The sequence below is a fragment of the Sciurus carolinensis genome, chromosome 2 (genome assembly GCF_902686445.1).
Source record: "Sciurus carolinensis chromosome 2, mSciCar1.2, whole genome shotgun sequence".
NCBI lineage: Eukaryota > Metazoa > Chordata > Mammalia > Rodentia > Sciuridae > Sciurus > Sciurus carolinensis.
The window spans coordinates 179919149-179931509 of NC_062214.1; positions in this window are offsets into that span (position 1 = coordinate 179919149).

Consider the following 12361-nt stretch of genomic DNA (forward strand, 5'->3'; position numbering starts at 1 on the left):
CTGCTTCTTAGTTCTAAATTATGTATCTAATCAACTGTATGTATATACTTTACAGACATTAAAAATTAACTTCAAAAATTAACTTTATATGTCATCTATGACAATCTATTATGTGTGGGATCACTATTTAGCATTGTTTTACAGAAAGGGAATCTACTTAAGTTGGATATTTGAGATATTAGCATATAAATCCCATTTCTAGTGGTATCTATCTGATGGGTCTAAGGACAAGTATTGTAATAAAAGTTGGTTTCAGAAAATTCAATTCTGGAATAGGGAAATAAGGAGTACCACAAACTGTCTTCCCAACAACCATGTAAATGGAGAGAACTGTTTAAAATATTACCTGAAGTCTCTGGAAATTGCAAGTTCTGGTTTTATTTTTTGAACTTGAGGAATCAAGTGCCTGCACTTGGATATGCAGACAATATCATTAAAATTGAGGAAGTCAGTGCCTGCACCAATATGTTAAAGTGTTGCTCCTGTATTTTCTTCTAGCATTTTCAATATATCTGTGCTAATTTCTATGTCTTTGGTGTACTCTGAGTTGAGTTTTAGAATGGTGAGTGGTAGGGATCTAGTTTCATTTTTCTACATATGAATATATGGTTTTCCCAGCACCATTTGTTGAAAAACTCTTTTTTTGTTGTTGTTTTTTTGTTTTTGATTTTTAACCCCAATGTGTGTTTGATGACTCCATATTGCATGTCATATCTTTTATCCATCCATTTCCTTTCAGTCTGTGGATATCTTTGCTTATAAGGTTAGTCTCTTAAAAACAATAAACAGTTGTTTTTTTTTTAATCCATTCTACAAATCTATGTCATTTAATTAAAGAGTTGAGAGCATTTACATTCTGAATCAATATAGAAAGATGTTTATTATTTATAGTCATGTTGATTTCTTTTATAGATTTAATTCATTCTTAATATTTGTTTGCTTAATTGCTCTTCTGGAGAGTTTCATCCATTTGAGAACTCTGGGGTTTCTTTCTGTAGTTCTTATCTGTGTGGCATTTCTATAAGTATTTTGTAATGTAGGTTTGGTAGTCATGAATTTGTTTATTCTGATCCTGAAAAGTTTTTATTTCTTCTTTGTTTCTGACTAATAGCTGTGCTGGATTTAGCAATGTTGTCTGGCAATTGTTTTCATTCAGAGTTTGGATTATCTAATTTCAAGTCCTCCTGGCTTCTAGAGTCTGAATTGAGAAGTCTGAAGTGAGTCTTATGGTTTGCCTCTAAATAAGCTCTGTCATTTTTCATTTGCAGCTTTTAATAGTCTATCCTTATTTTCCATATTAGGTATTTTGATTATGATGTGCCTTAGAAAGATTTTCTTTTTTAAAAATTTTGTCTATTTGGCATTCTATAGGACTCTTGCCTATGGATGCCCATCTTGTTCCTAACGTTTGGAAAATGTTTTTGCTGTTATTTCACTGAGTGCTTTCTTAGCGCTTTCTGCCATTAGTCTATATTTCTATGCCATCTTCTATTCCAATGACTCTTATGTTTGATCTCTTAAAGTCCCAGAGTTCACCTGTATTCTGATCATGGTCCTTTATTTTATTTTTCTATGTTGTCTACTTAGTGTTCCAGCTTAGATACCCTGAAAGACCCGGGGTTCTGTTTTCAATGTCTGTTGGTTGTGCTTTCATGTGATTTTTAAAAATTTGGTTTATTGTCTTTCCTTTCCAGGAGTTCTTATCTTTTTTTTTTTTTTTCAGAATAATTTTTCTCCTTATTGAAATGATTTTTTCACCTCTGTAATTGCTCTCTTAGTTCCTTAATTTGTTCCTTAGATCTTTTAGCCCATTAATCATGTTAATAAATTTTCAAAATCTTCCTCTATGGTTTTATTCTTTTTTATGTCTGGGTGCTCTTTTGTTGGGGCACTCTAACTTTTGGGGGGAGATTCATTTGTTTATTGCTTCATAATTTTAGAGGACTTGGGCTTGTACATCTCTTGAGATGGATTCCTCTTCCTCTTTTGTGAGGATGTTCTTTGGTATGTAGTTATCTCTTTTGTAACAATGCTGTGCTTTGTTATCCCTTATCTTCAACATGTAGGCTCAGCATGACCCAATTGTTAGTTTTAGCTGCCGTGCCTCTCAGTTTGCTGCTGCAGAACAGCAGATTTAATTCATTCTTGTAGAACTGCTGAAACACTGTGAGTTCTTTTAAGCCATCATTTTGGGCATATTTCTCTGATTTTGTCATATGGGTAGATGCTCAAGAATGAGAACTGATTTTCCCTCAACTTGTTCCTACCTGAAACCTAGTCATTGGTTTGGGGTTTTTGTCTCCACTATTCTATATGTTAAAGTATTGTGGAAGCTTGAGCAAGGTTCATGGGGGTGTGGAGGAAGGTGTGCTATCACTTAACTGAGTTGAAGTTATAGTTCATCTGCAGAGTCTCTACCCTATGAAATCACAGTATTCCATTTTGCTTCCCAGCCACTCTCATATATAGGGAAACAAGCAACAGCAACAGTAGTAGTGATCAATGTACAGCATTAGAATAAATGCCAGTGCTTAATATGACATGTATGCCATTAATTGAAAGAAACTGCATGTTTAGGGATTAAAGAATAAATATTGTTTAGAAGGTAATGTTTCTCAAACTATCCTACTAATTCAATGTAATAACTATTAAGTTCCCATCTTTGAAGAAGCTAGCAAATAGATTCTAAAATTCATGTGCTTGTGTTTGTGTGTATAGAGTAGTCAAAACAGTCTTGAAAAATACCATCAAATTTTGACTACTATCTTTCGGTTTTATACTTACTATATACAGTTACCATAATAGAGACAGTATGGAACAAACATTTAGACAGATGTATATTTGGATAGACTACAACTAGGAGACACCTGAAATATCCTCTATCATGTATGATTTAATTTCAATTCATTAGTCAATGGAGAAAGAATAGACTTTTCAACAAATAATGAGAGAGCTGGATATCAACAGGCAAATGAATGAAGGTAGACTACTTCCTTAAACATTTATCACTTTTCATAAAATTGAAGTCTGACTTCTACACACACACACACACACACACACACACACACACAAATAGCTACAAACATATCAGACCTAAATCTAAGGACTGAAAGTGTAACACTCTTGAGAGAAAACATTAATAGCTCTTTGTGACCATAAACTAGGGCTTCTTAGATATGACAGTGAAAGCCCTACTACCCACAAGTGAAACAGTGGGTAAACAGACTACATCAGAATGAAAAGCTTGTACTACAAATGATCATCAGAACATAAAAAAGATAACTCATGGTAGGGAAGAAAATTTCACAAACCTTACATGTGTTAAAGGTTTCCTCTCCCATTTATGTTTAAAGAACTCTTACAACTCAACCATTAAACCAATAAATTTTACAATTACAAAATAAACAAAGATTAGCCATTATGCAAATGCAAATGAAAAGCCTGAGATACTTCTTCACTGATCTAGATGTTATAATAGCAAAGAGAAATAATATGGGCCAGTGATGATGTAGAGAAATTGGAACTTTCACAAATGCTGCACATGAAGGTAGCAATTTAAAATGTTGCAGCCAATTTGCAAAACACTTTTGCATTTCCTCAAAATGTTTACATAAAGTTCCTAATGACCTAGCAAATCTACCCCTGGTTAGTTGTATATCCAGGAGAAATAAAAACGCAAGCCTACAAAAAAGCAGAACAGGAATGTTCATTGCAACATTATTTATAATAGATAAAAAACAGAAAACCCCCAATATGGCAATCTCTGTCTTTTGTTTGCTTTATTTATTTGTTTATTTATTTTTATTTTGATATGTCAACTTGTTGAGGCTACAGTCCCCAGTCTGCAGTTCAGACACTATTATAGGTTTGTCTGTGAAGGTTTTTCATAAACGTGATTAAATTTCATAACTGTTGACTTTAATTTAGGGACCTTATTTTAGATCACCTGAGTAGGCCTGATTTAGTTAGTTGAAAGGCCTTAGAGCAGAGCTGAAGTTTTGCTGATGAAAAAACTGCTTTTGTGAGCAATGGCTTTAGCCTCTTTCTGGGATAATCTGGGATATTCTCTGCAAAGGGGCAAAATGTGGTCAAACTATAAAAATGGGGAATCTGATGTTCTTTTTTATTAATATGGTAATATTCTATTTCTGAAAAAAATTTAAATTTTATAAAATGCTTTTATAAATGATGAAAAAACATTCCAAGATTTTTACTTGATTCTTGACTTGAATTTACCCTAAAATGGAGTAGATTCAAGGAAATTTAAAAAAAAAAAAAAGGCAGACTAAAAGCTTTTTGTTTTTTGGCCTCAGGTTACTATTGTACTTAAAATGTCACAGTTTAGGCATTTAAAATTGGTATCACGAAGTTTGTATTCCAAAACCCAATCTAATAAGAGATTTAGGACTTCTCAAATAATATTTAAAGTGATGAACAAGCATCTTTATAGGAAAATTGGCATTGAAAACATATTGTAATGGAAGTTTTCCAAAACCTAAAAAAAAAAAAAAAAAGATTTATAAATATTTTCCAAATTTTAGCTTAAATTTTTGCTTAAATCATTTCATAGTGTCAATTCATTTTTTAATTATTTCAACTTTTTGTTTTCTAATACTAATAGTTGTCAGGGTCAATATCTGGTGAGAACTCTTATTCTTGGCCTAACAATTACTTTTGGTTTTCATCTTTTTAAAATTCTTTCATCACATAGGACTCCAGTCGTGGGTGAATTTAATGCTTTCATGAAGTGAGTGTTTATTTTGTAATATCAACTCAGTATTGAATTGGCACATGCTTTAACATTTAATTTGATACTGTTGTTCCTTAGTACAGAATTAACTTCTATTGTGGCTTTGGAAGCCTTTCAGTATGAAAATCAATATGATATGAAAAGGCTAATATGGTGTAAATTATATTGTTATGACCTGGCCAGAAAAGCTGCTCCATGACTTCATTCAGTTTATGTTGTGAAAACAAGTCAGATTGACAAACTGCCAAAAGCAAAGCCATGTTTATTTACAAAATCATGAACCAAGGAAAATTGTAAATTGACTTACTAGAGCATGGTTCAATTTTTAAAAGAGAGGAAAAAAAGTCTTTACGTATCTTTAACTCTTTCTTTTAAATACAATTCCAGTTATCTTTCGTCATACATTCAGTATGGTCTTAGAATCCAACTATGACACATTCCGTGGTCAGCGAAGTACTGTGCCAAGGGTACATACTTTAGACTTAGACATTGATTCAAATACCACATCTGCATGTTGACATATTTGATCCCACATAAATTATATAAACCTACTACGCCTTCCTCCTTACAAATGTTCCCAAGTTATCATGTGGAAGAATTAAATAAGAGCACATTTATTAAATGTCAAACATGATATCCTAAAACAAATCCATTCAAAAATTTCATACTCTCTTCCCTTTTAATGTATTTTGGGTAGTTACCCAAAAACTTTGTTTTTTTCCTGGTTTCACATTATGATTTACATTGAAATAGAAATTATACTAGAATATTTGATAAAATTATGTTTTGCTTCAGTAAATAGATTTTTTTTTAATCATTGAAATTTACTCGTTGTTTCAGGTTTCTTCAGGTCAAGGTGATTGATGATGGGTCACTTTGTTTCCCCAGCACTGAGGATTGAACCCAACGACACTCTACCACTGAACTACACCCCCCAGCCCTTTTTACTTTATATTTTGAGATGGGGTCTTGATGAATTGCCCAGGCTGGCCTCAAACTTGCCATCTTCCTGTACCAGCCTCCCTGAGGGATTACAGGTGTGTGCCACTGTATCCTGTTGCTGAGTTCCTTTGTGCAAGGAAAAGGCAGACATGACATAACACTTAAAACTGAAAGTTAATCAGTTATAGCCCAATTCTGCTCTAATCATACTTCATCATTAAAATGCATATTTTGGGGAATGTCAGTTAATTCTTTTCTCTAGATTCCTATGTGAAGAGGAGTCCATCTTGTATTAAAGCAAACCCAAAAGACGATCCTGAAGAATGATGTTCGTCTGTGCTGTCTCTAAAAATGCCACTGTGAAGTCTTTGCAATGAGCTTCATCAAATCCCGGAGTCTGGATCAGGTGAAGTCTCTTCCCGTATGCTTCATAAGTGGTACCCCTGTAGATACTAGCGAAAGGAATCTAGAAGGAATCAAGGGTCCTACAGAAGAGTAAATGTAAATGCTGAAATGAATGATTTTGAGGTCAACTGTTGGTAGAGGGATACAGGTAGGGTCTCTTAATCTGGCTTTGCTGTTTCAGTGTTTCTGGATTTTGATTGTGTGCTCACTATAGGTCGAATATGTATACTTCTCAGAAGTTTTAAAATCAAAACTAAAAACAGAAAATAAACCTTTTTAAAATTACTAAATTAATATTTATTAATTACTAAATTGATATCAGTTTCTTGCTCCTTTTAAGTAAGAAACTACTTCCTTTTACAGTTTGATGAAACATAGATTAATCCTTTCATCTTTTCCTATTGTTATCCTCTGAAAGATTCTTAGTTTAGGAGGATCTGATTACAGTTACCATTATTGTACTTTTTAATCCTTAATTCAGGAAAACAGATGGTAAGGGTCCATTTTATTTCATCACCTGACACAACAATTCCATGAGGTAGGTATTGTCCCACCTGATTTAGTAAGATGCTGACGAGTCCAGGGAGGTAATTCATGAACCTGGGATACTCATTTTATAACTGAATGCTATATTCTGAATGGTACCCCAAAGGTCCCTGTGTAAAAGGCTTGGTCCCCATTGTGGTACTATTGGTGTATGATAGAATCGTCAAGGAGAGGGGCCTTGTGGGAGGACCTTGGGTCACTGAGTGGGAAGGCTTACCCTCGAAGGGGATTGTGGAACCCCCAGCTTCTCAGTTTTTTTTGCTTGTTATATATGAAAAGTTTGTTCTTCTACACACTCCTATCTTGGTGTGCTGCCCTTGCCAGGGACCTAAAGCAAATGGGACTACCTGATCTTGGACTAGAACCACCAGAATCTTGAGCCAGAACAAATCTGCTCTCTTCCTAAGTTAATTGCCTCGGATATTTAATGATAGTCCCATGAGACTAATACAGACATCGCCATTTCCTCCTAGCCATCAGATCAGAAAGCAGAGGAGAATTCTGCTGTGTTGTACCCCTATCATAATTATACAACTAGCTGCACATTTAGTTATGTATCTACTATACCTTTCTTCTTACGGTTTCCCTAAATTATTTTGTGGAAGAAATAAAGAAGGACACATTTACAAAATAGCAAACATGATGCCTTAAAACTAATAACCATTTGAAAATTTTGAATTATTACTTATTTGGGGGTATTTTAAGAGAATAGTAAACCATCAGTAATTGTTGATGGCTTACTACTTGCTAGAAAAGGTGCCTATTTTAAGGGGGTACAAGGAGGGTACAATGTTGTGGAATATATTCCTGAAATACAAGAGATTCTAATTTGGAAAGATTTTTCATAATTTAACACAATAGTTCTGAGTGATATAAAAATGCTATTTATGTACCATGTTTGTAGAGAGAGACAGAAGAGACAACTCCATCCATGTGATATGTAAGAGAGGATACAAGGAAATAAGCAATTGCTTTTTCCACTGAACCGTGGCTCTTATTTGTCATGCACCAAGATTTTGGTATGTGCTCAATACACATTCTTTGGGTTGATGTAAATGAATAAAAGAGTAGAACACCAGCTAGAGTTTCTTGCTTTATTTTTTTAATTCAACCAATTATTAGGCAGGCTTAGAAGAGCAGGAAGAGAATTCCAAGGAGAGAGTGGCATGTGCAAAGGCAAACCAGGGACATAAAAGGGCTCTGAAGATTGGCTACAGTAAGCATCTCATTCATGCATTCACTTAGCAAGTGTTTATTGCATACTCACTACATGCCAGGAAGAGTTAAGCCACCATTAGTGAGAAGTGCACAAATTTCTACGTGTCCAAATTATAATATTTATGGAGAAAATGAGAGAACACAATGTCTAGGTTATAGTTGATGCCATACTTCTTGAATGCCCAGCCAAAGACTGAAAGCAGCTAAAGGAAAACTCATGTTTAAGAAAGTAACTTGTTAAGATTCCCAAGAAAAGCTTAACAGTTTTATGCACTTTCCTTTGCTAAAAAAAAAAAAAAAAAAAAAAAAAAAAAAAATCACTAAGAATTTGGAAAGCAGAGCAAAATCTTCCAAGTTTGGAAAGCTAACACTGCTGCTGCATGGGAGGAAGATATGTCAGGCTACAGTGGGTCAGTGGAACTGATGAGGGCTATAAATCAATCAGTCAAGAAGTGAGGAGAAACAGACATCGGGCAGTAATTAACAAGTAGTTCTGGATTGTTCTGTGGTAAGATTGAGGTGATCCCATGACTAGGTGTGCCAGGGTAATGTAGGAGTAAAGCAGGAGGTGAGTCATGGGTGAATCTGAGGTTTTCTTTTTATACACCTTGGTTATGCAGCATGGAGTTATTGGCTCAGAATGTGGGGGAAACACACATCAATTTGAGGGAGGGGAACAGCATGAACCATTTTGGAAATGGCGGTTTGAGTTGTGTTCAGTAGGCAGTCAGAAATACAGGTGTGCATGGCTGCAAAGGTCTGATGCTGAAAATGTATAATTAGAATTCATTATAATAGAGATTTTAGCTAAAGCCAGAAAAGCAGATGTGCCCACCCAGGGAGAAAGCAAAACATAAGAAAGGAAATCAGAAGTGTTTTTTCTCAAAAGCGTGGAAAGCCAACAGTTCACGGGAGAGAAGAGGAGAGCTGGAAGGAGGCTGGAAATGAGCAAGCAGAGAAATAGGTGGCTTCCGCACTGGGGCCTCTGCATAAGACTTCTGATTACATTTGTTTACAAGCCTGGCCCGGCAATAATTAACGCTGATGAGCTGAGTTGCTTGCTGATCACAGATTTTGTTGTGCCCTTGACACTGGGAATTAGAAGGCTTCTCTGAAGATTAGAAAACAAAAAGCAGCCTTTGAGGAATTTGAAAGCTGACTTTATGAATAAAGCACTCAAGTTTGTCTGATGGAATCTGGAGGCTTGTTTTAACTGTTCTCAAAGAGAAAACTCTTTCTCTGCTTGCTGCTAGGTGCCTATTTTCTCATCTGTGATTTTGTTGTAAAAGTTAATCTTTCCTGATTAAAATAGAGTTAAGAATAAGCTCCGGGCAGCATACCAGAACTGGGGCCTAGTTACGTGGTACCAGGAAAGACTAGGAGAAAGGCAGTAGAGAAATTATGTCTTAAACATTTGATCAATAAATGAAGAAAGGAGAGCGCCTATGTGTCTCAGAAAGATGAGTTTAGTGCTGTTATTTCTAGCTCTGATGCTTGCCTGTTTGTATGCGTTATACTGATGCTTGGATTCATTTAGAATAATGTTCATTTCAATAATAAAAGTCAGATTCGCTACTGTTTTATTAATGCATTTTTGTCTCAGTGTTCTTTCTTTCCTATCAATTTATCTTTCTATTTGAGAACACATCCTACACGTAGAGAAAAACTCCAAAGACTTGAACTCTCAGATTAGGAGTTCATGGCTTCTCATAAACCAGGGTTAGTGTTGACCACTGCGGCAGACTGGTTGCAAGCACTTGGCCAGTGACTCCTGGGTATTTAGTTCTCTGCTGATCCAACCTCTCCTGGGTCAAGGGTTGATGATATAAATCATCAAGAACATCTGCCATTCAGGCTGGCGTGTCTACAGGTAACTCGTGTCAAAAGGCAAAAATGACAACAAATTTATTTGTAGATCTAATTGGCTTTTATCTGTGATTCATGCATCAGAAGATTCTTCATTCTATAAAATAGATTTCTCACTGGCAATGGTGGAACAGGGGATTTTGCAATGTAGAAACAGGGAAATGGGAAGATGGGGCAAAAGTCTGAGAGGTTAGCATGAGCTAGTTCATGCTACTTTTTAATGTAAAGGTTAAAACAGAGGATTCTTCCTTCTTACACACATTCAGGAACACTGGAATCTTCTGTTTGTAGGTAAAACTTGTCTGTTTGGAATCTCTCTGCTTCTTAAAGTTTCAATTTGATAATGTGGCATTGAACAGGTGTGATTCCATGCTGGCTTGATATAGTTTGTTGGGGTCACTGTAGGAGCTCAAGCCAAAATATTGACCTCCCGTAATTTTTGTTTGAAAATGATTTGACTACCCAAGAAAACATTAAGAAGCAATTGAGCATGATGATGACATATCTTGAATCCAGAACTTGAAGGTGTTGGTTTCACCATCTAGTTTTTGTGTAAGTCTGAGCAAGTTACCCCATCTCTGTGTTTTGGTTTTTAGTTATTGTTGTTTTCCTTTGGTTTTTAATCTGCGAAAGAGGCAAGGCAATAAGATTGTAATGAGGATGATAATAGGACCCAGGTGTATGAATTTTAAGTACATAAATATATTAAATGTGGCATCTATGCCCCAGTGGCACATGGGCATTTTGGCACTAGTGACTTCGCTTATTCATTTACCAGTCCTCTTTAACTTCCTGGAGCTTATAAAATCTTTTTAGACAATTTAACCTTAAAATATTTGAAATAATTTACTGGAAGGGTTATTGTAATGATATTTAATACTATTGTTCTTAAATATTCCTCTTAAATTTATTTGAATATTCAAAATATGCTTGGTTACACTAGGCATTTACACTTCAGTTTTAACATCTATAGTTTCTGATACATTTTTAAAAGTTAGTTTTTAGAGAATTTATTTTCATATTTATGTCATTATATTTTTAATATTGTAAAACCAAGATATCTGAACCAAAGCACATGGATTGATTTTAACCCTGTCTTTCCATTTATGCTTTCTTTGACATTAAGCAAGTTATAAAAATCTTTTTGCCTCTGTTTCCTTACCTACAAATCAGAATGAATAACAGTATGCATTTTATATACTTATGAGAGTTAAATAGATAAAAAGCTTTGAAAAGGCCTGGTATATAAGTTTTTTTCTATTAAGTTATAGAAACTTTACTAGGGATGGATCTACCACTTCAATGTTATGTTGGTAATGAAGATAAAGTCACTGCCATGCTACATTTAAGCTAAAGAACTATTACACTTAAAAGATTTAAAGTATTTTCAAATTGCTTTCTAATGGAGGGAAAAGACTTATTGACTAACTTTATTCTAAACAATAACTTTGGGCTCTTTACTTGGGTCCAAAACCCTAGGTCTTTGGGTCACCTCAAAAATTGAAAAATCAGTTCATTAGTATTAAGAGAACTGATATTTGATGAAATCTGTTTTCATCAATTTTTTTACAGTTCCCTTCTTTTCTTCTCTCAGAATATGTTCCCATGGTTTGTTTGCAGAGCTAATAATCTAAAGAGAGAAAACCTCAAACTTCATTTTCCTCTTGGTATTTAATTGACAAACACTTTCTGCTTAATTTATATTTCTGAGCTTATAGTTTTCTTAGATACTACCATTTTATGAAGGAAAAAAATGCAATGAATGAAGACCAAAAAGGATGAATGGATTGATATATATATATATAAGAAAGGAAATATGAAAAAAAAAAGGGTAAGTACTTGCCCTATTTCATTCTTTTGTAATTAATAATTTTTCCTATAATTAAACTATTCTACTAATTTATTGCTTCCTTTTCTGAATTTAATTCTTTGTCATACATCTTTTTTCTTTATTATATTTTATTCTTTGATTTAACCAGCAGTCAAGATCAGATCTGAAAGAGTCACTGGGTACTATGAAGTCTCACTCTTGGAAGACTCGCCGAGTGGTTTGTGACTAGTTCAGGATGTGCTTGTGACTGGTTTCAGAAGAGTAGCAGAATTAGTGTTTCCAGACTCTCCAATCTCAACTTTGCCTACAAGGCAGTGTTTTCTCTGCTCACTCCCATCTCGGTCTCAGACCAATTGAATTGTTCAATCTTTCAAATTATGATTTTTGTTGTTTTTGATAGTTATTTATTTTTATTTTTACTATATTTCTTCCAGTCTCTGTAAAGACTGAAAATGATCCATGTAATCTTTTTTGTTTCTCTTTTGTAATTAGGATCTTATTTTTTTAAATGTTGCAAGTAGCTTTTTTATTAATTTTAAGTATTTTTGCTCTTTTTATTTATAAATGAAAGTAGAATGTATTTTGACATATTGTACATACATGAGTATAATTTTCCATTCTTCTGCTTGTACATGATGGGGAATTACACTGGTTATGTATTCATATATGAACATAGATGATTCATTTCATTCTCTTTCCCATTCCTATCTTACTTCCCTTCCCCACTCCAATCCAGTGAACCTCCACTCCTCCCTGCCCTGCCACCTATTGTGAGTCAACATCCACATATCAGAGAGAACATT